Source organism: Anomaloglossus baeobatrachus, chromosome 6 (genome assembly GCF_048569485.1).
Source record: "Anomaloglossus baeobatrachus isolate aAnoBae1 chromosome 6, aAnoBae1.hap1, whole genome shotgun sequence".
Classification (NCBI taxonomy): Eukaryota; Metazoa; Chordata; class Amphibia; order Anura; family Aromobatidae; genus Anomaloglossus; species Anomaloglossus baeobatrachus.
Genome location: NC_134358.1, coordinates 482,034,574 through 482,060,828, shown reverse-complemented (window position 1 = coordinate 482,060,828; position 26,255 = coordinate 482,034,574). Strand labels below are relative to the sequence as shown.

Below are 26,255 nucleotides of genomic sequence, written 5' to 3'. Positions count from 1 at the left end.
TCAGATCATCTTTGGAGCCTGTCCAGATTATTATCAGATCATCAATGTAGCGGAAGTATGCTAGAGGTTTAATAGCACAAGATTCCAAAAATTCCTCCTCTAGTTTAGCCATAAACAGGTTAGGATATTGTGGTAACATTTTGCTTCCCATACAAACTGGACTCTACAACCTGGGCAAAACCAAACTCTGGACCACTACATAGACTGTTTCCATAAAAAAGTCAAATCTGACATTTTGGACAAACACTGCAAAGTACCACACAATATTAACACGGAGCAAAGAAAAGCCATAAAATTGTTAAAATCTAACAAAAATATCATTATTAAACCAGCAGATAAAGGAGGAATTATGAATATGACAGACTACATCCAGGAAGCACACAGACAACTCTTGGATAAAAAATACTACACTCCGCTCCAGGAGGATCCCACCAAAAAATACACAAAGGAACTAACAGATATCATCAATGAGTTTGGCTCTATGTCATCCTCTCTACTGGATCTAATACCAGACAATCCCCAAACAGGTACCTTCTACATGTTACCCAAAATACATAAAGAAGGTAATCCAGGGAGACCCATCATCTCTGGTATTGGGACATTAACTGAGAATATCTCAGACTGGGTGGAGAACACTCTGAAACCCCTGGTGAGAAGCATACCTAGTTACATCCAGGATACCACAGACATTCTCTGCAAATTGTCAGCCTTGGGTCCACTTCCAGAGGATACAATATTAGCCACCATGGATGTGGAGTCTCTTTACTCTAACATCCCACACGAAGATGGAATTGCTGCATGCAAATATTTCCTCCAAAAAAACAATCTGGCCACGGAACCAGCTCTGCAATTCATCAGGTTTGTGCTCCACCACAACTATTTCTCTATTTGGAGATAATATATACCAACAGTGTATGGGCAGCGCTATGGGAAGCAAAATGTCACCACAATATGCTAACCTGTTTATGGCTAAACTAGAGGAGGAATTTTTGGAATCTTGTGCTATTAAACCTCTAGCATACTTCCGCTACATTGATGATCTGATAATAATCTGGACAGGCTCTAAAGATGATCTGATCACCTTCCACAACAACTTCAACAAATTCCACCCAACAATCAAACTCACCCTCAACTTCTCAAAGTCCCAAATACATTTTCTGGATACAACCATATACATCAAAGACAATACCATACAAACATCAGTTTATCATAAACCTACAGGACGTCCGGCATATCTGAGATGGAACAGCTTTCATCCAAGACACATAAAAAAATCCATCATCTACAGTCAGGCTCTGAGGTACATCCGGATCTGCTCAGACAGTGAGGACAGAAAACTACATCTGCTATCCCTGAGAAACACATTCTTACAACAAGGATACCATTCACTGGTAATAGATGAACAGATCCACAGAGCTTCAAGGATCCCAAGAAGCAGCCTCCTGGATTACAAACAGAGGGAGGATAACAATAGGGTACCGCTTGTGGTGACATATAATCCCCACATGAGCATCCTAAGGAAAATTGGTGCTGATCTTCAACCCATATTCCACAGGGACCATAGACTGAAAGTAATATTCCCAGAATTACCACTTCTCTCCTACAAACAGCCCCCTAACTTAAGGAATCTCCTTGTTAGAAGTGTCCTCTCATCACCATCAGAGACGGGCACATTCCCCTGTAATGGTAAGAAATGCAAGACCTGTACCCACATTTTACCAACAAATACGGTCCACATAGCCAACACAAATCAGAACTACAAGATCATGGACCTCTTTTCATGTACATCCTCCAATGTGGTATACCTGATACAGTGCACAAAGTGCCCTGGAGGAATATATATTGGGGAAACTACACAAAAACTACAAACAAGGATGAATCTACACAGGCACACAATAAAAAATTAACTGGACACGCCTGTGGGAAAAAATTTCTCCAGACCGGGACACAGCATGTCAGATTTAAAAGTACTAATACTGAAAGGTCATTTTAAAGATGACAGAGAGAGAAAAATTTGGGAATTTAAACTGATTAGGTTGTTTGGATCCTTAACAAAAGGACTCAATTTAATACCTGGTTTTGTGACTCACTACATGGACACACTTCACACCTCCAACAGAAGAACCTCAGAAATGCAGATGAGTCGGAAGTGGTCTGTTCAGATCACTTCTAAGAAAAAACTTAATTTGATTTCCTTGGCTTATCTTTTAGGAGGCATCATCTTTCCCATGTCCTGTTGTAACATTCATTTAAATGTTGTGTTTGGTCTCAGTAATTCATTTGTAATTTGCCTGAAGAAGGAGCCTGTGTGCGCTGAAAGCTTGCTAATATGATTTTTCTGGTTAGCCTATAAAGGTATCACTCCTAAAATACTTTTGTCATTCTTGGGACATAGTATTTCAAATGATTTTTCTGGCTAACACAGTACCACACTATTACCCTGTATTGCACATCGTTGGAAAATTGATGAAACATGTGTGCCATAGAGCTCTTTGGGGGTAAAAAAAAAAATAAAAAAAAAAAAAGCCAGCAAAAATTGCAACAAGAGAAAAATAGACTTGTGCTACGTGCGTACACTGCAGATTTGTTTCAGAAATTTTCTGCATGAAATGTTCACCTTCTGGCTGAAAGAAAACACACCAAAGAACGCATGTATTTTGGTGTGTTTTTGTGCCATGTATTTTTTAATGAAGTCAATATGTGAAAGGGCAACCAAAATGCAGGAAAAAGCGCTGCAAAAATGACATGCTACAGATTATTTTTGCACTAAATCTGCAAGTAAAAAATATAAGCAATGTGTGCACAGCACTTCGGAAATCTCATTGACTTTGCTGGCATGATGATAGACATACAGATTTGGGCCACAATCTGAACCAAATCTGCATCATAAAACGCACCGTGTGCACAAGGCTTTAGTATTCTTTTAATAATTTGTATTCTTTTAAACTCACTTTCCTTTTTTAACTTATGATTTTTGATGTTTTTGCTCCAAAGTCATCAAAATGATTAATGTAATCCATACATTTTAAGCAAAGCCCAAAACAGTCTTATTTTTAATTTTTTTACTCTGTTTTTGTACCTTTCTAGTTTAAAAAAAGTTGCACAATTTGCAAAAAATTAAATTTTTGTAAAATGTATATAAAGTCCTTCCGGAAAGGGGTGGACTGGCGTGGAGTTGCACCAAATTTTGTAAAAAAAAAAAATGTTATAGTTGCATTTTGTTAATCAGTTTAAAACATCTGGAAAATCTGCATTGACACAAAAATCAGAAAACTAAGTAAATAACAAAAGACAACTTGAAAAAAGATGCAAATCATTAAATGAATTTGTCGCAAATCAAAAAGTTACTAAATGATAGGTATTTACAGAAAAACTTGATACAATACAGTGATGAATAGGGCCCTCCGTGATCAGGAAATGTAGTGAGGGTAAAATGACCAAAATGCTGGGTCCTCAAGGCCACTTGTTTATGTAAATACATGCAAATTAGCTGCTAAACAGCATTCTGGGAAAGATTTGCAACCGGAAATCTTGTCACCGTAACTGAAAAAAGACCTGTCCATGGGGCCCTCCTGGCCATGTAGGGTTAGTCTCCAACTGACCTTGTCTTGGGGTTGAGTTACTGACCAATGAATGTGTAATGAGGTTAGTACTGCTGATACCACAAACAACACTAAAGCATCCCTGGGGTGAAAGCTCCAGAGTGGTGCAATTTTTGGACTCCCAGTCTTCTATTACAAAAGTTAAACTTGTGGATTTTGGCTAAATGCACCTGATATATATTTTTGTATGCAGTTAAGAGTGCAGATTCCTGAAGGAAATCCTGGAGTGTTATGCACATGATGCTTTTATGTGGATTTGGTGCAAACAGTAATCTGCAGTATGTCAATTCTTTCAGTGTTTCTGGAGTGTTTTTAACCCATTAACTTCAATGAAGTTAGTCAAAAATGCAGGTATAAAAATTTTGTAGCTTTTTTTATACAGCAATGAATGCTATAGAGATATAACCTGTGTCAATATAAGGCCAGTGTCACACTTGCGAGTGACTCGTATCACATCTCCTGACACTGACGCACTCTCCTGCAGGAGCGGGTCGGCTGCATGTATTTCTATGCAGCTGAGACGCTCCTGTCCGTAGAGTGTGCGGCCGCAATGGGTGATGTAATGCGAGACTCCCAAGTGTGACTCCAGCCTAAAGGTGGTGTCACACACAGCGACAATGACAACGACGTCGCAGCTACGTCACCATTTTCTGTGACGTTGCAGCGACGTCCCGTCGCTGTCGCTGTGTGTGACATCCAGCAACGAGCTGGCCCCTGCTGTGAGGTCGCCGCTCATTGCTGAATGTCCAGCTTCATTTTTTGGTCGTCGCTCTCCCGCTGTGACGCACAGATCGCTGTGTGTGACAGCGAGAGAGCGACGAAATGAAGTGAGCAGGGAGCAGGAGCCGGCATCTGGCAGCTGCGGTAAGCTGTAACCAAGGTAAACATCGGGTAACCACCTTGGTTACCCGATGTTTACCTTGGTTACCAGCCTCCACCGCTCTCACGCTGCCAGCGCCGGCTCCTACTCCCTGCACATGTAGCTGCAGTACACATCGTGTAATTAACCCGATGTGTACTGTAGCTAGGAGAGCAAGGAGCCAGCGCTAAGCAGTGTGCGTGGCTCCCTGCTCTCTGCACATGTAGCTGCAGTACACATCGTATAATTAACCCGATGTGTACTGTAGCTAGGAGTGCAGGGAGCCAGCGCTCAGTGTGTGCGGCTCCCTGCTCTCTGCACATGTTGCAGCACAGCGACGCGTGTCGTTATGATCGCTGCTTCGGCTGCTGTGTTTCACAGCTAAGCAGCGATCATAACAGCGACTTACAAGGTCGCTGCTACGTCACAGAAAATGGTGACGCAACAGCGACGTCGTTGTCGCTGTCGTTTAGTGTGACCCCAGCTTTAGTGTGAAATGCCCCATGAGCGACCCTGGTGCACATTCATGTGGTAACTATTTTCCTGCATTGTTTACATGTGTAGCAAACATATTACAATGGTAATGTATGGTTGTTATTCAATTTTGCACCTTGGTCTGCTTCGCACGTCAGTATTTCCAGTATGTACCAGACACAGTCACACACATACTCATTAAAATTTCTGGATGGTAAAAACTTACAGACCAAAAACAGATAAAATCTGATCCATAACACTGATGTAAACCAGTCCAACTGTTTACATAAAAGAAAGAAAATGTGTGAATCCAGTCTTAGTTTAATAAAAAAAAAATTGTTACACAAAAAGTTTTCAACATAGTTTTGGAAATAATAGCAAAAATATGCTTAACAGCCCGTGCTCATTTATTTTTTGCGATTTCACATTGTATAAGTTGAACAATAAAGATCAGATTCAGTGTATTATTGGATTTGCGCCTTTTTTTTTTTTTTTTTGCTTTTAGTGATTTGGGCCTTCACTTTTGCTTTGTCACATTCATCTATTCATTTGTGCCTATTTTTAATCTATTTTATGTGTTGGCCTATTTTTTTTGTTTATCCCTTTATTTGCCATTTTGGGTGGAATTAGTGGATTCCAGAAGTTTTCTCCTTAGGCCGGTGTCACACTTGTGATTGCCTCGCGTGTATTTCGCAGTGCATCACCCATCACAGACTCACACAGGAGCGGGTCGGATGCATGCATCTCTATGCAGCTGAGATGCTCCTGTGAGGAGAGTGTAAGGCTAGGAACGCACTTTGCGTTTTTACCTGCGTTTCTGCAGCGTTTTCATGCCAAAATGCATGCATTTTGGTTTTACATGATAGTCTATGGAAAATGATGATTTCCTGACCGCACTTTGCGTTTTAAAACGCTGCGTTTAATTTGCATAATTTGTGGCAAAAACCATGCTTTCAAGAAGCAGCATGACAATTGTTTTTGCCATTTCTGCAGCGTTTTGCTAACATTGAAGTCAATGACAAATGGCAAAAACCAAGATTCCTTCAAATTCCTGCGTTTTACCTGCTTTTTCAGTGCAGAAAACATGCATTTTGGACTACCAAAACGCATGCTTTTTGGACATCAAAATAATGATTTGCTATGTCCCATTACACACACACAAAATCCGATAATTAAATTTATGAAAAATATGCATTTATTGCTATATTTCCGATAAAATGTATATTAGCGCTATAATTTTAAGAATTACATCTATTTTCATTATATTTCCCATTAATATATTTATTTATTTATTTATTTTTTCTCTTTTTTCATTCTTTTTGACTGAGTAAACTTTATTAGGCAGTGTCTTGATGTTAAAAACGCATTTGACATAACGCTGGTGAAAACGCATGTAAAAAGCGCTGAAAACGCATTAAAAACGCGGTAAATACGCATGCGTTTTCAGCGCTAAAATTCAGAAAAATGCAACTTTGGTCAAATCAATTAAGCCCAAAAGGTGCTTTTGAACTGCAAGTAGGAGAACGCAAAGTGCGTTCCTAGCCTAAGTCCGTGCCGGGCGATGCACCACGAAACTCGCATGAGATACACACGAGGCAATCGCAAGTGTGACTCCGGCCTTATTCTTAATTTGTGACTCCAGTCTCCCCCACCCCATACCACACAAGATATTTTATCACAATTTTGCAAGACTTGTGACTTTTTGCTCTAAAAAGTTGCGAAAGAAGGTCAAATACTGAAACATAGATCATTTTACACATGTGCCATTTGGAAGAATTTGGCACAAAACCAATTAATAAATGCCACAAGACAAATGTGACTACACGTCCGATTCATCATTTGTGTTTTAAGTTTTTTTTTCTTTTTGATTTATAATTTGCGCCAAATTCATCAAAATGGTGCACGCGATTCATACATTTTCTGCAAAGACCAACACTCTTTTATTTCTCTTTTATTTCTGTCTCTGTTTTTCTGACTTTTTAGTGGAAAAATGTTACATATTTTGTAAAACATCTATAAAAAAAAAAAGTTTGTAAAACTTACATAAAATCACTCCAGAAAGGGGGGGCTAAAGTGGAGCTGTGACAAATGTTGAGATTTTTTATTTTATAAAAGTTGCCTTTCGTGAATCAGTCTAAAGGTATCGTCACACTAAGCAACATCGCTAGCAACATCGCTGCTGAGGCACGACTTGCTAGCGATGTCGCTGTGTGTGACATCCAGCAACAACCTGGCCCCTGCTGTGAGGTCGCTGGTTGTTGCTGAATGTCCTGGGCCATTTTTTAGTTGTTGCTCTCCCGCTGTGAAGCACAGATCGCTGTGTGTGACAGCGACAGAGCAACAACTGAATGTGCAGTGAAAACTATAAACAAGATCAAAGACCAAAGGGAAAAATTCTGTATCATTTTAGTGACAAATTATTACAATTCCCTTATATATGGATTCATGACTGGAACAACTCCCTCAGCATTTTCAAAAAATATATGTGTCCAAGAAAAACACATACACATCAGAGTACAATTTCCATAAAATTCAATTTTTATTAACCATATATGTAAACACACAATTATATAAAATTATGAAATTCATCAATCTAAAGGTATAAAGAGGACCTCTACCTGAAATCCACCCCCCACAACCGTATTTGTATGTGTCCGGATAATATAAGCCCTCATGAGTATATATTATAGTAAAGGGCAGACAGAATAAGTAAATCCCAAATCTTATTGTATAGTTACAGAGAGATCTGCTGCCACTAATTTTTTATATATATGCAGCTCCCAAATAGTCCAGGGTAAATGCCATATCCTATAAGATCATTCAATCAATCTAAGCATGTTACGGGGGGCTGTCTGATAATAATACCTAAAGGAATGTCAGACAGTCAGGGTCCACCGTGCAAAGACTCTGCTGCAGACTATGGCAGAGGATAAGGGGTATATAAGTGTGCCACTGTAAAAAATAATAGCACAAGTGCAGAGTCCAATACCTCTGTTAAACTCACAGAGGAATATAATTAGAAAATAAAGCAATTCCTCCCTTACTTGGAGGGTGTGTGGAATGGTCTCTGTTAAAGATCACAGAGACAAAAGCAGTGAGTGTGAAATGGCACCTACCTAGGTCCGTTCCTCTAGTAGTGCCAGGAGACGGACAGCAGCGTAAGCCGCACAAAGCTCCTACCTGCGTTCGCTCCACTAGTGTGCGAGGACACTAACCACTAGATATGGCACCTGCCTAGGTCCGCTCTTCTAGTGGTGCAAAAGAGACGGACAGCAGCGTAAGCCGCACAAAGCTCCTACCTGCGTTCGCTCCACTAGTGTGCGAGGACACGAACCACTAGATATGGCACCTGCCTAGGTCCGCTCTTCTAGTGGTGCAAAAGAGACGGACAGCAGCATAAGCCGCACAAAGCTCCTACCTCTGTTTGCTCCCCTAGTGTGCGAGGATACGAACAACTGCCAGACGCAGTATAAGGAACGTTACCCTAGCGGCAACGTCCACCTACGAGTAGAATCACAAGGCCCAGCCGGACCATGGGCCTCAGGCACCTGCCTATGTCCGCTCCACTAAGAGGTAAGGATACGGACTGCAGCCGAAGCTGTAACTTATAAGAACGCTACCCTGCCGGTAGCGCTCACCTAGCATAGACAGAGAGATGCCTAGAGGGACGTGCACAGGGCGTCTACCCTCATGCATGAACCAAGAGGACTGAGCGCCGGGTGGCGTGCGTCAGGGTCTTATATAGACTCTGTGCCTCATCCAAGATGGAGAACACCAGAGCCAATCCGCTGCCAGAATGACAGCAATGACGTCACGCTGGCCTATCACCGAGCAAAGCGTCACAAGCACATGACCAGCGACCAATCGGCATAGAAGGTGTCAGAGACATGTGACCACGTGTCACAAGCACATGACCAGTGGCCAATCAGCTTAAAAGGTGTCAGAGACATGTGACCTCGTGTCAGCGATGATGTCACCCGCACATGTGCAATGGCTCCAAGATAGGACTTAGTCTCCAGCGCTTGCACATGTGCAGTAGCAAGAAATCCGGACATAGTCTTCAGAGCCACAGCAACCGTAACAAAGCAACATGTTCAGGGCTTACCCATATTGTGGACAAAGATAGGAACACCGGACACAAAACAGTGGGGGGAAGGAATGCAGCTCCCAGTCCCGGACAAGTGTCGCTATCGCTTCTTCAGCAGGATGGAGGCAGGGGCGGAAGTTCGACTGAATGTGCAGTGAGCAGGGAGCCGGCTTCTGCGGACGCTGGTAACCACGGTAAACATCGGGTAACCAAGAAGACCTTTCCTTGGTTACCCGATATTTACCTTCGTTACCAGCGTCCGCCACTCTCAGCTGTCAGTGCCGGCTCCCTGCTCCCTGCACACATAGCTGGAGTACACATAGGGTAATTAACCCGATGTGTACTGTGGCTAGGAGTGCAGGGAACAGGAAGCCAGCACTGGCAGTGTGAGAGCGGCGGACGCTGGTAACGAAGGTAAATATCGGGTAACCAAGGGAAGGGCTTCTTGGTTGCCCGATGTTTACCATGGTTACCAGCATTCGCAGAAGCCGGCTCCCTGCTGCCTACACACGTAGCAGAGTACACATCGGGTAATTAACCCGATGTGTACTGTGGCTAGGAGTGCAGGGAGCCAGCGCTAAGCGGCGTGTGCTGGTAACCAAGGTAAATATCGGGTTGGTTACCCGATATTTACCTTAGTTACCAAGCGCAGCATGCTTCCACGTGTAGCGACGCTCCAGCGATCCCTGCCAGGTTAGGTTGCTGGTGGGATCGCTGGAGCATTGCTTAGTGTGACATCTCACCAGCGACCTCCTAGCAACTTACCAGCGATCCCTATCAGGTTGTATCGTTGTTGGGATCGCTGGTAAGTTGTTTAGTGTGACTGGGCCTTTAAACATCTGGAAAAGCCGCATTGAAGTAAAAATCAGAAAACTAAATCAACAACAAAAGACAACTTGAAGCAAGAAGCAAATCATTTAATTAATTTGTTGAAAATCAAAAAGTCACTGAATCACAGGTATTCACACAAAAAATCTGATACAATACAAGGATGAATCGGACCCTCCATGATCAGGAAATGTAGTGAGGAGTAAGGCTGCTTTCACACATCCGGTTTTTGCCATCTGGCACAAACCGTCGAAATCTGGATAAAACGTATCCGGCACCGGATCTGTTTTTTCATCATAGTCTTGTATTAGCGCAAGATTGTGCCACATGGTGTTGCGTTTGATCCGGCGTGCGACGATCCGGCAAATTTTTTCTTTGCGTCCGCCGGACACAAAGCACCATGCACGGCCTCCTTCACACTTCACTTTTTGCCATCATGCATTTTTTGAAAGAAACGGATCCGGCACCGAATCCGTTTTTTCCTCATAGTGTTGTTTTTGAGCCGGATTGTGCCGCATGGCCTTGCGTTTTGATCTGACATGCGATGGATCCGGTGAAATTTGTCTGTGCAGCCGCCGGAAGCAACACACAATGTAACTTTTTTTGTGGCCGTCAAAAAAACGGATTGCGACGGTACCAGTGAAGTTCGTTTTTTTCTACAATAGAAGCCTATGGGCGCCGGATCCTTCGTCATCCGTAAAAAAACGGAATCTGGCGACGGATCAGTTTTTTGTTTCTGGTCATGCCCAGAACATATGTAAATTCACTTCTGGAAAGGAAGAAATAAAACGAGATTAATCCGTTTTATTGCTGGATCCGTCACATCAGTTTTGTCACAATCTGCAACGGATCCGTTGCATCAGGCATCCGGCCTGTTGTATATATGGAAGCCTGTGGGCGCCAGATCCGTTGTAAAGCGGCAAAAAACGCAATGCAGTGGCTGATTACGTTTTTTTAAATTGAGCATGCTCAGTATCACAATGGATCCATTGAAGAATGGAAGAAACAGATGGGAAAAAACTGATGCCGCGGATCTGTTTTTTCGACGGATTGTGTCTGACGGCAAAAAACTGATGTGTGAAAGCAGCCTTAGGCTATGTCCGCACGTTGCTTTTTACCTGCTTTTTTGCTGCTTTTTCAGACTTTGCTTGAAAAGCAGAACACAACCATTTTGGCATTAAACGCTGCAGTTGAAAAAGCAGCAAAAAAGCAGGTAAAAAGCAGGTAAAAAGCAACGTGCGGACATAGCCTAAAATAGCCAAAATCCTGGCTCCTCAAGGCCACTTGCTTGTGTAGATATATGTAAATTTGCTGAAAAGCATTCTGGGAAGGATTTGCAACTTGAAATCTTCTCACCATAACTGAAAAGAGATCTGTCTATGGGGCCCTCCTGATCATTCAGAGTCAGTATTTAACCGTCCTTGTCTTGGGGTTGAGCTACTGACCACGGAATGTGTAATGAGGTTAGTATTGCTGACACCATGAACAACACAGAAGCATCCCTGGGGTGAAAGCTCCAGAGAGATGCAATTTTTGGACTCCTGTATTATTGCTCACAAAGACAGATTTATAGCTATACAGTTAAATAAAACAAGTGGCCTCATTCACACTGTGATAATATGATTATGAATCTACAAACAAAAATTAGATTATCTAGTAATCTTGTTGCTATATATTTCAGTGTATGTCTTATCAGTGCTGTTTTATTGCAAAAATTACTATGTCAGAAACATTTACTTATTCACACGTCAGTACATATAAACCAAAATCAGATGTGGATCCTACAAAGAGTTAATATGTTTTATGTGGTATTCGCTGACATTTTTGTGTTAAGTACATAAAAATGGAAACCGAGGCTCATGAATTTTTCACAAAGTCAAAAATGTTTAAAAAAATGTAACCGTTTTGTGGTTTGTTTTTATAAAATAAACTGACATGAGAATAATAAGATCTAAACATGAGAAAAGTGAGTATTATCATCAGGTGTTGTCCCCGGCCAACAGTCTATTCTGCTTTCAGAGTGTCCCCCCCTCCCCATATTTACATGTCTATAGGGTTCTCACCCAGTGTTCTCTGCCTGGTTCATGCATATATTATGGTAAAGTCTCTTATACATTTGAATAAAAAAGAAACGTGTCTTTAAAAGATTTACAAAATGTTTATTGATGGCTACAAACACATTAATACCAATAAGGTGATAACTTTTGAAGAACAACATCAGGAAGATCATAATTCATTGGGATAGCACACGGGGAAAACGGAGAAAACTCCTTCCATGTTCTCTTAGAAATGTCAAGTTTCCCTATCAGACCGCACCTTTCAGATCTAAAATAGCAAAAATCCTGGGTCTTCAAGGCAATTTGTTTATGTAGATATATGCAAATTTGCTGAAAAGCATTCTGGGATGGATTTGTAACCTGAAATCTTCTCACCATAACTGAAAAGAGACATGTCTATGGGGCCCTCCTGATCATTCAGGGTCAGTATCTAACCGTCCTTGTCTTGGGGTTGAGCTACTGACCAATGAATGTGTAATGAGGTTAGTGCTGCTGACACCACAAACAACACAGAAGCATCCCTGGGGTGAAAGCTCCAGAGAGGTGCAATTTTTGGACTCCTGTTTTTTTGTAAGAAAGACAGATTTATATGTTTAGAGTTAAAATAAAACAAGTGGCTTCGTTCACACTGTGATAATATGATTATGAATCAAAAATCAGATTATCTAGTAATGGTTTTGCTATATACTTCAGTGTAGGTCTTGTCAGTGCTGTGTTATTGCAAAAATCACCGTCAAACATTTACATATTCACATTACAGTATTTATAAACCAAAAGCAGATGTGGATCCTACAAAGAGTTAAACTATAGGGTCCGATCATTTGTACTTTCTTTATGTAAATTTTCTTTTATGTGGTATTCGCTGACGTTTTTGTGTTAAAATCATAAAAATGGCAACCGAGGCTCATGAATTTTTCACAAAGTCAAAAATGTTTTTTTCAAAAATGTAACTGCTTTGTGGTTTGTTTTTTAAAAATAAACTGACATGAGAATAATGAGATCTAAACATGAGAAAAGTGAGTGTTTATCATTATCAGGTGTTGTAGCCGGTCAACAGTCTATTCTGCTTTCACCGTGTCACCCCCTCCCCATATTTACATGTCTATAGGGTTGTCACTGTTCTCTGCTTGGTTCATGCATATATTATGGTAAAGTCTCTTACATATTTGAATATAAAAGAAACGTGTCTTTAAAAGATTTACAAAATGTTTATTGATGGCTACAAACACATTAATACCAATAAGGTGATAACTTTTGAAGAAGAACATCAGGAAGATCATAGATCATTGGGAAAACTCCTTCCATGTTCTGTTAGAAATGTCGAGTTTCCCGATCAGACCACACCTTTCAGAACTGGGTGTAATGATTTCCTATGGTATCGTATTGTGACACTGTAATGGAGTCGTAAATGTCATTGTGTGTTGGATGTTCTGTCTCCGGTTGTCACTAGCACACCTCACACTTGCCATAGACTTCAGTACAAGTTGCCAAATGCAAATTATCTGCAACTTAGTTATTTTATTCAGAGCAAAAGCAAAGCACTAAAAAAGTTGCGCAAATATTTTTGTCTCATGACAGAGAATTGCTGTCACTGGACTGATATCACTGTGTAGCCCTGGCCTTAGGTTTCATTCAGGCGTCTGATTTTTCGATTATGTAAAAATAGGGCCTGTTTATCAGTTTTTTGGACCTGATTTTCATCAGTGTTTGGTCAGTGTGTCAGTTTTTATCTTCAGTTTTTCAACAGAGATTTCTACATATGGATAAATAAATTAGAAAGCTTCTCCTATTAGGTTGAGTTTACATGTCCAGTAATCTTCCATTAGAATGGATCCTGAAGAGATCCGTTAGCAAAAAAGTTCTGCAAATAAATGTTTTTCTCCATTTTGAAAAAACATATTTTTGTAGGATCTGTTTTTAATCAAGGCATCACCTGTGCAATACTAAGGAAAACCTGAAAACATGACCTGTTGGGGGCCGTGAGAACTAGAGTTTGAGACTCACTGGTCTAAATGAACCCTTAAGGGCACTTTACACGCTGCTATATCGCTATCGATATTGCTAGCGAGCATACCCGCCTCCCTCGGTTGTGTGTCACGGGCAAATCGCTACCCGTGGCGCACAACATCGCTAACAACCGTCACAGGGACTTATCTTCCCTGCGACGTCGCTGTGGCCGGCGAACCACCTCCTTTCTAAGGAAGCGGTTTGTGCGGCGTCACAGCGACGTCACACGGCAGCCATCCAATAAAAGCGGAGGGGCGGAGATGAGCGGGCGGAATATCCGACCCACCTCCTTCCTTCCTCATTGCCGGTGAACGCAAGTAAGGAGATGTTCGTCGTTCCTGCGGTGTCACACATAGCAATGTGTGCTGCTACAGGAACGACGAACAACCAGCGGCATGCACCACCAACGATATTATAAAAAGGAGTGACGTGTCAACGATCAACGACTTTTGACATTTTTGCGATCGTTGATCGTCGCTTCTAGGTGTCACACGCTGCGATGTCGCTAACGACGCCGGATATGCGTCACTAACGACGTGACCCCGACAATATATCATTAGCAATCTCGCAGCATGTAAAGCACCCTTTAGATAGCTCCACTGCATCACCGCTCTGTTCCAGAAATCTAGGGCATGTACTGTTCTGCTTTGGGACCTTACTGCTCAGGGGTGACAAAGCAGATTTCTGGAGCGTAGGGATGCAAAAATAACATGCTGCAGATTATTTTGTGCACCAAACCGTGAAGTACAAAGTAAGCAACAGCCCTTCAGAAATCTCATTGACTTTGCTGGTATAAGGATAGACATCCAGATTTGGGCCACAACCTAAACCAAATCTGCATAAAAAAAACGCATTGTGTGCACAAGGCTTTAGTATTCTATTAATAATTTGTATTCTTTTAAAATCACTTTCCTTATTTATCTTATGATTTTTTATGTTTTTGCTCCAGAGTCATCAAAATGATTCATGTAATCCATAAATTTTATGCAAAGCCCAAAACTGTCTTATTTTTAATTTTTTTACACTGTTTTTGTGACTTTTTAGTTGCACATTTTACAAAAAATTACATTTTTGTAAAATGTACATAAAATCACTGCACAAAGGGGGGACTGGAGTGGAGTTGCACCAAACTTTGTGATTTATTTTTTTTTTATAATTCCATTTTCTTAATCAGTTTAAAACATCTGGAAAAACTGCATTGACACAAAAATCAGAAAACTAAGTAAATAACAAAAGACAACTTGAAAAAAAACGCAAATCATTTAATGAATTTGTCTCAAATCATAAAGTCACTAAGCGCTCACTCACACTTGCGCTATTTTGACGCAAACGGAATCCGTCACTAATGTAGTACAGTTCATTTATTTACAGTGGAAGCGCGACATCGTGTGGACACAAGCGGGTACTGCATGACACACTCACGCGCCATAGTAACGCGCTTCCACTGTAAATAAATGAACTGTACTACGTTAGTGACGGATTCCGTTTGCGTCGAAATAGCGCAAGTGTGAAACTAGCCTTAATGAGATGATCGCTACTTCCAATAGGTGGCACTGCTCTAGAGTTTTTTATCCAGTCCTGGAGAGACAATTTGAATATTTTGCAGAGGGGCATGGCAGCTATAAGTCCCCTTACTTGAAAGCAGCCAGACTGGCTTTCAAAGTCTCCATAAGGAGAATAGTGTTCCCCCGTGGTCCCCACAAAAGCTTCTCATGAGCCAGATCAGACACCCCATACTTTGCACTGACAAGGGGCAAGTACCCAGAAACACTGTGTCTGCAAATTGGGATTCTGATCTGGCATATATATCCTAAGTTATATATAAAGGATTGTTAAAAATCCACATTTAACTTTCAGGATCGCTACTTCCAATAGGTGGCGCTGCGCTAGAGTTTGTCTCCGGTCCTGGAGAGACAATTTAAATGAGGGGTATTCACACAAAAAATCTGATACAATACAGTGATGAATCGGGCCTGCTATGATCAGGGAATGTAGAGAGGGAGACCAAAATGTTGGGTCCTCAGGGACACTTGTTTATGTAGATATATGCAAATTAGCTGCTGAAAAACATTCTGGGAATGATTTTCAACCAGAAATCTTCTCACCATAACTGAAAAGAAACCTGTCCATGGGGCCCTCCTGGCCATTCAGGGTCAGTATCAAACTGTCCTTGTGTTGGGGTTGAGCTACTGATCAATGTGTAATGATGAGGTTACTACTGCTGATACCACAAACAACACAGAAGCATCCCTGGGGTGAAAGCTCCAGAGAGTTGCAATTTTTTGGACCATATTCTTTCGTTATGAAAGTTTAACTTGCAGGATTGGCTTTTGTGCCCATGTTGCATTGTTATAAGCAGTTAGAGGACAGGTTCCTGAAGCGTCTTGCACGTTTTTTTTTTGTGGATTTGGTGCAAACAGTAACCTGCAGTATGTCAATTCTTTCAATGATTCTGGAGTATTTTTAACCCATTGACTTCAATGAAGTTAATAAAAAATACAGGTATAGAAATTGTTTAGCTTTTTTTGTACAGCAATGAATGCTATAGAGATATTACCTCAGTGTCAATATAAGGCTGGTGTCACACTTGCGAGTGACTCGCATCGCATCTCCCGACACTGACGCACTCTCCTGATAGGAGCGGGTCGGCTGCATGTATTTCTCTGTAGCTGAGATTCTCCTGTCCGTAGAGTGTGCGGCCGCGCCGGGTGATGCGATGCCAGACTCCCAAGTGTGACTCCAGCTTAAGTGTGAAATGCCCCATGAGCGTCCCTGGTGCACATTCATGTGGTAACTATTTTCCTGCATTGTTTACATGTGTAGTAAACATATTACAATGGTAATGTATGGTTTTTATTCAATTTTGCACCTTGGTCTGCTTCGCACGTCAGTATTTCCAGTATGTACCAGACACAGTCACACACATACTCACTAAAATTTCTGGATGGTAAAAACTTACAGACCAAAAACAGATAAAATCTGATCGATAACACTGATGTAAACCAGTCCAACTGTTTGCATAAAAGAAAAAAAATGTGTGAATCCAGTCTCAGTTTAATAAAAAAAAAATTGTTAAACAAAAAGTTTTAAACATAGTTTTGGAAATAATAGCAAAAATATGCTTAACAGCCCGTGCTCATTTATTTTTTGCGATTTCACATTGTATAAGTTGAACAATAAAGACCAGATTAAGTATATTATTGGATTTGCGCCTGTTTTTTTTGGTTTTTTTTTTTTTGCTTTTAGTGATTTTTGGCTTCACTTTTGCTTTGTCACATTCACCTTTTCATTTGTGCCTATTTTTAATCTATTTTATGTGTTGGCCTATTTTTTTTGTTTATCCCTTTATTTGCCATTTTGGATGGAATTAGTGGTTTCCAGAAGTTTTCTCCTTAGGCCGGTGTCACACTTGCAATTGCCTCGCGTGTATATTGCGCGAGTTTCGCGGTGCATCACCCATCACAGGCTCACACTCTGCTCACAGGAGAGGGTCGGTTGCATGCATCTCTATGAGGATGAGATGCTCCTGTGAGGAGAGAGTGTAAGTCCGTGACAGGTGATGCACCACGACACTCGCGTAAGATACACGCGAGGCAATCGCAAGTGTGACACCGGCCTTATTCTTAATTTGTGAATCCAGTCTCACCCACCCCATACCACAAAAGATATTTTATCACAATTTTGCAAGACTTGTGACTTTTTGTTCTAAAAAGTTGCGAAAGAAAGTCAAATACTGAAACATAGATCATTTTACACATGCGCCATTTGGAAGATATTGGCACAAAACCAATTAATAAATGCCACAACACAAATGTGACTACACGTCCGATTCATCATTTGCGGTTTAAGTTTTTTTTTTCTTTTTGATTTATAATTTGCGCCAAATTCATCAAAATGGTGCACGCGATTCATACATTTTCTGCAAAGACCAACACTGTTTTATTTCTCTTTTATTTCTGTCTCTGTTTTTCTGACTTTTTCTCCCGCTGTGAAGCACACATCGCTGTGTGTGACAGCAACAGAGCAACAACTGAATGTGCAGTGAAAACTATAAACAAGATCAAAGACTAAAGGGAAAAATTCTGTATCATTTTAGTGACAAATTATTATAATTCCCTTATATATGGATTCATGACTGGAACAACTCCCTCAGCATTTTCAAAAAATATATGTGTCCAAGAAAAATACATACACATTAGAGTACAATTTCCATAAAATTCAATTTTTATTAACCATATATGTAAACACACAATTATATAAAATTATGAAATTCATCAATCTAAAGGTATAAGGAGGACCTCTACCTGAAATCCACCCCCCACAACCGTATTTGTATGTGTCCGGATAATATAAGCCCTCATGACGAGTATATATTATTGTAAAGGGCAGACAGAATAAGTAAATCCCAAATCTTATTGTATAGTTACAGAGAGATCTGCTGCCACTAATTTTTTATATATATGCAGCTCCCAAATAGTCCAGGGTAAATGCCATATCCTATAAGATCATTCAATCAATCTAAGCAACATGTTCAGGGCTTACCCATATTGTGGACAAAGATAGGAACACCGGACACAAAACAGTGGGGGGAAGGAATGCAGCTCCCAGTCCCGGACGCGTGTCGCTATCGCTTCTTCAGCAGGATGGAGGCAGGGGCGGAAGTTCGACTGAATGTGCAGTGAGCAGGGAGCCGGCTTCTGCGGACGCTGGTAACCACGGTAAACATCGGGTAACCAAGAAGACCTTTCCTTGGTTACCCAATATTTACCTTCGTTACTAGCGTCCGCCACTCTCAGCTGTCAGTGCCGGCTCCCTGCTCCCTGCACACGTAGCTGGAGTACACATTGGGTAATTAACCCGATGTGTACTGTGGCTAGGAGTGCAGGGAACAGGAAGCCAGCACTGGCAGTGTGAGAGCGGCGGACGCTGGTAACGAAGGTAAATATCGGGTAACCAAGGGAAGGGCTTCTTGGTTACCCGATGTTTACCATGGTTACCAGCGTCCGCAGAAGCCGGCTCCCTGCTGCCTGCACACGTAGCAGAGTACACATCAGGTAATTAACCCGATGTGTACTGTGGCTAGGAGTGCAGGGAGCCAGCGCTAAGCGGCGTGTGCTGGTAACCAAGGTAAATATTGGGTTGGTTACCCGATATTTACCTTAGTTACCAAGCGCAGCATGCTTCCACGTGTAGCGACGCTCCAGCGATCCATGCCAGGTCAGGTTGCTGGTGTGATCGCTGGAGCGTCGCTTAGTGTGACATCTCACCAGCGACCTCCTAGCAACTTACCAGCGATCCCTATCAGGTTGTATCATTGTTGGGATCGCTGGTAAGTTGTTTAGTGTGACTGGGCCTTTAAACATCTGGAAAAGCCGCATTGAAGTAAAAATCAGAAAACTAAATCAACAACAAAGACAACTTGAAGCAAGAAGCAAATCATTTAATTAATTTGTTGAAAATCAAAAAGTCACTGAATCACAGGTATTCACACAAAAAATCTGATACAATACAAGGATGAATCGGACCCTCCATGATCAGGAAATGTAGTGAGGAGTAAGGCTGCTTTCACACATCCGGTTTTTGCCATCTGGCACAAACCGTCGAAATCTGGATAAAACGTATCCGGCACCGGATCTGTTTTTTCATCATAGTCTTGTATTAGCGCAAGATTGTGCCACATGGTGTTGCGTTTGATCCGGCGTGCGACGATCCGGCAAATTTTTTCTTTGCGTCCGCCGGACACAAAGCACCATGCACGGCCTCCTTCACACTTCACTTTTTGCCATCATGCATTTTTTGAAAGAAACGGATCCGGCACCGAATCCGTTTTTTCCTCATAGTGTTTTTGAGCCGGATTGTGCCGCATAGCCTTGCGTTTTTATCTGACATGCAATAGATCCGGTGAAATTTGTCTGTGCAGCCGCCGGAAGCAACACACAATGTAACTTTTTTTGTGGCCGTCAAAAAAACGGATTGCGACGGTACCGGTGAAGTTCGTTTTTTTCTACAATAGAAGCCTATGGGCGCCGGATCCTTCGTCATCCGTAAAAAAACGGAATCTGGCGACGGATCAGTTTTTTGTTTCTGGTCATGCCCAGAACATATGTAAATTCACTTCTGGAAAGGAAGAAATAAAACAAGATTAATCCGTTTTATTGCTGAATCCGTCACATCAGTTTTGTCACAATCTGCGACGGATCCGTTGCATCAGGCATAAACCGGATTGTGCCTGAAGAAAAAAGAAAAAATGTGTGAAAATGTACAGTTTTTTGTGAACGGGAAAAAAAAAAAGGATGGGGACGAATCCGGCACCACGTCCGGCCTGTTGTATATATGGAAGCCTGTGGGCGCCAGATCCATTGTAAAGCGGCAAAAAACGCAATGCAGTGGCTGATTACGTTTTTTTAAATTGAGCATGCTCAGTATCACAATGGATCCATTGAAGAATGGAAGAAACGGATGGGAAAAAACTGATGCCGCGGATCTGTTTTTTCGACGGATCCGTCGCATCAGTTTTTCCGATGGATTGTGTCTGACGGCAAAAAACTGATGTGTGAAAGCAGCCTTAGGCTATGTCCGCACGTTGCTTTTTACCTGCTTTTTTGCTGCTTTTTCAGACTGCTTGAAAAGCAGAACACAACCATTTTGGCATTAAACGCTGCAGTTGGAAAAGCAGCAAAAAAGCAGGTAAAAAGCAGGTAAAAAGCAACGTGCGGACATAGCCTAAAATAGCCAAAATCCTGGCTCCTCAAGGCCACTTGCTTGTGTAGATATATGTAAATTTGCTGAAAAGCATTCTGGGAAGGATTTGCAACTTGAAATCTTCTCACCATAACTGAAAAGAGATCTGTCTATGGGGCCCTCCTGATCATTCAGAGTCAGTATTTAACCGTCCTTGTCTTGGGGTTGAGCTGCTGACCAATGAATGTGTAATGAGGTTAGTATTGCCATGAACAACACAGAAGCATCCCTGGGGTGAAAGCTCCAGAGAGATGCAATTTTTGGACTCCTGTATTATTGCTCACAAAGACAGATTTATAGCTATACAGTTAAATAAAACAAGTGGCCTCATTCACACTGTGATAATATGATTATGAATCTACAAACAAAAATTAGATTATCTAGTAATCTTGTTGCTATATATTTCAGTGTATGTCTTATCAGTGCTGTTTTATTGCAAAAATTACTATGTCAGAAACATTTACTTATTCACACGTCAGTACATATAAACCAAAATCAGATGTGGATCCTACAAAGAGTTAATATGTTTTATGTGGTATTCGCTGACATTTTTGTGTTAAATACATAAAAATGGCAACCGAGGCTCATGAATTTTTCACAAAGTCAAAAATGTTTAAAAAAATGTAACCGTTTTGTGGTTTGTTTTTATAAAATAAACTGACATGAGAATAATAAGATCTAAACATGAGAAAAGTGAGTGTTATCATCAGGTGTTGTCCCCGGCCAACAGTCTATTCTGCTTTCAGCGTGTCCCCCCCTCCCCATATTTACATGTCTATAGGGTTCTCACCCAGTGTTCTCTGCCTGGTTCATGCATATATTATGGTAAAGTCTCTTATACATTTGAATAAAAAAGAAACGTGTCTTTAAAAGATTTACAAAATGTTTATTGATGGCTACAAACACATTAATACCAATAAGGTGATAACTTTTGAAGAACAACATCAGGAAGATCATAATTCATTGGGATAGCACACGGGGAAAACGGAGAAAACTCCTTCCATGTTCTCTTAGAAATGTCAAGTTTCCCTATCAGACCGCACCTTTCAGATCTAAAATAGCAAAAATCCTGGGTCTTCAAGGCAATTTGTTTATGTAGATATATGCAAATTTGCTGAAAAGCATTCTGGGATGGATTTGTAACCTGAAATCTTCTCACCATAACTGAAAAGAGACATGTCTATGGGGCCCTCCTGATCATTCAGGGTCAGTATCTAACCGTCCTTGTCTTGGGGTTGAGCTACTGACCAATGAATGTGTAATGAGGTTAGTACTGCTGACACCACAAACAACACAGAAGCATCCCTGGGGTGAAAGCTCCAGAGAGGTGCAATTTTTGGACTCCTGTTTTTTTGTAAGAAAGACAGATTTATATGTTTAGAGTTAAAATAAAACAAGTGGCTTCGTTCACACTGTGATAATATGATTATGAATCAAAAATCAGATTATCTAGTAATGGTTTTGCTATATACTTCAGTGTAGGTCTTGTCAGTGCTGTGTTATTGCAAAAATCACCGTCAAACATTTACATATTCACATTACAGTATTTATAAACCAAAAGCAGATGTGGATCCTACAAAGAGTTAAACTATAGGGTCCGATCATTTGTACTTTCTTTATGTAAATTTTCTTTTATGTGGTATTCGCTGACGTTTTTGTGTTAAAATCATAAAAATGGCAACCGAGGCTCATGAATTTTTCACAAAGTCAAAAATGTTTTTTTCAAAAATGTAACTGCTTTGTGGTTTGTTTTTTAAAAATAAACTGACATGAGAATAATGAGATCTAAACATGAGAAAAGTGAGTGTTTATCATTATCAGGTGTTGTAGCCGGCCAACAGTCTATTCTGCTTTCAGCGTGTCACCCCCTCCCCATATTTACATGTCTATAGGGTTGTCACTGTTCTCTGCCTGGTTCATGCATATATTATGGTAAAGTCTCTTACATATTTGAATATAAAAGAAACGTGTCTTTAAAAGATTTACAAAATGTTTATTGATGGCTACAAACACATTAATACCAATAAGGTGATAACTTTTGAAGAAGAACATCAGGAAGATCATAGATCATTGGGAAAACTCCTTCCATGTTCTGTTAGAAATGTCGAGTTTCCCTATCAGACCGCACCTTGCAGAACTGGGTGTAATGATTTCCTATGGTATCGTATTGTGACACTGTAATGGAGTCGTAAATGTCATTGTGTGTTGGATGTCCTGTCTCCGGTCGTCACTCTCACACCACACACTTGCCATAGACTTCAGTACAAGTTGCCAAATGCAAATTATCTGCAACTTAGTTATTTTATTCAGAGCAAAAGCAAAGCACTAAAAAAGTTGCGCAAATATTTTTGTCTCATGACTTTTCAGAGAATTGCTGTCACCGGACTGATATCACTGTGTAGCTCCGGCCTTAGGTCTCATTCAGATGTCTGATTTTTCGATTATGTAAAAATAGGGCCTGTTTATCAGTTTTTTGGATCTGATTTTCATCAGTGTTTGGTCAGTGTGTCAGTTTTTATCTTCAGTTTTTCAACAGTGATTTCTACATATGGATAAATAAATTACAAAGCTTCTCCTATTATCCTATCCTTCTCCTATCCTCCTGGAGTTTACATGTCCAGTAATCTTCCATTAGAATGGATCCTGAAGAGATCCGTTAGCAAAAAAGTTCTGCAAATAAATGTTTTTCTCCATTTTGAAAAAACATATTTTTGTAGGATCTGTTTTTAATCAAGGCATCACCTGTGCAATACTAAGGAAAACCTGAAAACATGACCTGTTGGGGGCCGTGAGAACTAGAGTTTGAGACTCACTGGTCTAAATGAACCCTTAAGGGCACTTTACACGCTGCTATATCGCTATCGATATTGCTAGCGAGCATACCCGCCTCCCTCGGTTGTGTGTCACGGGCAAATCGCTACCCGTGGCGCACAACATCGCTAACAACCGTCACACGGACTTATCTTCCCTGCGATGTCGATGTGGCCGGCGAACCATCTCCTTTCTAAGGAAGCGGTTTGTGCGGCGTCACAGCGACGTCACACGGCAGCCATCCAATAAAAGCGGAGGGGCGGAGATGAGCGGGCGGAATATCCGACCCACCTACTTCCTTCCTCATTGCCGGTGAACGCAGGTAATGAGATGTTCGTCGTTCCTGCGATGTCACACACAGCAATGTGTGATGCCACAGGAACGACGAACAACCAGCGGCATGCACCACCAACGATATTATAAAAAGGAGTGACGAGTCAACGATCAACGACTTTTGACATTTTTGCGATCGTTGATCGTCGCTTCTAGGTGTCACACGCTGCGATGTCGCTAACGACGCCGGATGTGCGTCACTAACGACGTGACCCCGACGATATATCATTAGCAATCTCGCAGCATGTAAAGCACCCTTTAGATAGCTCCACTGCATCACCGCTCTGTTCCAGAAATCTAGGGCATGTACTGTTCTGCTTTGGGACCTTACTGCTCAGGGGTGACAAAGCAGATTTCAGGAGCGTAGGGATGCAAAAATAACATGCTGCAGATTATTTTGTGCACCAAACCGTCAAGTACAAAGTAAGCAACAGCCCTTCAGAAATCTCATTGACTTTGCTGGTATAAGGATAAACATCCAGATTTGGGCCACAACCTAAACCAAATCTGCATAAAAAAAACGCACCGTGCGCACAAGGCTTTAGTATTCTATTAATAATTTGTATACTTTTAAAATCACTTTCCTTATTTATCTTATGATTTTTTATGTTTTTGCTCCAGAGTCATCAAAATGATTCATGTAATCCATAAATTTTATGCAAAGCCCAAAACTGTCTTATTTTTAATTTTTTTACACTGTTTTTGTGACTTTTTAGTTGCACATTTTACAAAAAATTACATTTTTGTAAAATGTACATAAAATCACTGCACAAAGGGGGGACTGGAGTGGAGTTGCAATAAAATATTTTTTTTTTTTATAATTCCATTTTCTTAATCAGTTTAAAACATCTGGAAAAACTGCATTGACACAAAAATCAGAAAACTAAGTAAATAACAAAAGACAACTTGAAAAAAAACGCAAATCATTTAATGAATTTGTCTCAAATCATAAAGTCCCTAAGCGCTCACTCACACTTGCGCTATTTTGACGCAAACGGAATCCGTCACTAATGTAGTACAGTTCATTTATTTACAGTGGAAGTGCGACATCGTGTGGACACAAGCGGGTACTGCATGACACACTCACGCGCCATAGTAACGCGCTTCCACTGTAAATAAATGAACTGTACTACGTTAGTGACGGATTCCGTTTGCGTCGAAATAGCGCAAGTGTGAAACTAGCCTTAATGAGATGATCGCTACTTCCAATAGGTGGCACTGCTCTAGAGTTTTTTATCCAGTCCTGGAGAGACAATTTGAATATTTTGCAGAGGGGCATGGCAGCTATAAGTCCCCTTACTTGAAAGCAGCCAGACTGGCTTTCAAAGTCTCCATAAGGAGAATAGTGTTCCCCCGTGGTCCCCACAAAAGCTTCTCATGAGCCAGATCAGACACCGCATACTTTGCACTGACAAGGCGCAAGTACCCAGAAACACTGTGTCTGCAAATTGGGATTCTGATCTAGCATATATATCCTAAGTTATATATAAAGGATTGTTAAAAATCCACATTTAACTTTCAGGATCGCTACTTCCAATAGGTGGCGCTGCGCTAGAGTTTGTCTCCAGTCCTGGAGAGACAATTTAAATGAGGTGTATTCACACAAAAAATCTGATACAATAGAGTGATGAATCGGGCCTGCTATGATCAGGGAATGTAGAGAGGGTGACCAAAATGTTGGGTCGTCAGGGACACTTGTTTATGTAGATATATGCAAATTAGCTGCTGAAAAGCATTCTCGGAAGGATTTTCAACCTGAAATCTTCTCACCATAACTGAAAAGAAACCTGTCCATGGGGCCCTCCTGGCCATTCTGGGTCAGTATCAAACTGTCCTTGTGTTGGGGTTGAGCTACTGATCAATGTGTAATGATGAGGTTAATACTGCTGATACCACAAACAACACAGAAGCATCCCTGGGGTGAAAGCTCCAGAGAGTTGCAATTTTTTGGACCATATTCTTTCGTTATGAAAGTTTAACTTGCAGGATTGGCTTTTGTGCCCATGTTGCATTGTTATAAGCAGTTAGAGGACAGGTTCCTGAAGCGTCTTGCACTTTTTTTTTTGTGGATTTGGTGCAAACAGTAACCTGCAGTATGTCAATTCTTTCAATGATTCTGGAGTATTTTTAACCCATTGACTTCAATGAAGTTAATAAAAAATACAGGTATAAAAATTGTTTAGCTTTTTTTGTACAGCAATGAATGCTATAGAGATATTACCTCAGTGTCAATATAAGGCCGGTGTCACACTTGCGAGTGACTCGCATCGCATCTCCCGACACTGACGCACTCTCCTGATAGGAGCGGGTCGGCTGCATGTATTTCTCTGTAGCTGAGATTCTCCTGTCCGTAGAGTGTGCGGCCGCGCCGGGTGATGCGATGCCAGACTCTCAAGTGTGACTTCAGCTTAAGTGTGAAATGCCCCATGAGCGACCCTGGTGCACATGTGGTAACT

The 26,255-nt window shown here is 41.1% G+C and overlaps 1 protein-coding gene and 5 non-coding genes across 8 annotated transcripts in view; 5 read left to right on the top strand and 1 right to left on the bottom strand.

The window, feature by feature from the left end:
* HDAC9 (histone deacetylase 9) overlaps positions 1 to 26,255 on the bottom strand; it is a 980,770-nt gene that overhangs the window by 680,866 nt on the left and 273,649 nt on the right. The gene's annotated exons all lie outside the window — the stretch shown is intronic.
* Positions 3,597 to 3,723, top strand: LOC142244809 (U4atac minor spliceosomal RNA). The gene has a single exon (XR_012724671.1). It is a non-coding gene; the product is annotated as a U4atac minor spliceosomal RNA (small nuclear RNA).
* LOC142244814 (U4atac minor spliceosomal RNA) lies at positions 11,265 to 11,391 on the top strand. Its single transcript, XR_012724676.1, has one exon. It is a non-coding gene; the product is annotated as a U4atac minor spliceosomal RNA (small nuclear RNA).
* Positions 12,341 to 12,467, top strand: LOC142244807 (U4atac minor spliceosomal RNA). Its single transcript, XR_012724669.1, has one exon. It is a non-coding gene; the product is annotated as a U4atac minor spliceosomal RNA (small nuclear RNA).
* Positions 20,803 to 20,923, top strand: LOC142244816 (U4atac minor spliceosomal RNA). Its single transcript, XR_012724678.1, has one exon. It is a non-coding gene; the product is annotated as a U4atac minor spliceosomal RNA (small nuclear RNA).
* On the top strand, positions 21,873 to 21,999 carry LOC142244806 (U4atac minor spliceosomal RNA). The gene has a single exon (XR_012724668.1). It is a non-coding gene; the product is annotated as a U4atac minor spliceosomal RNA (small nuclear RNA).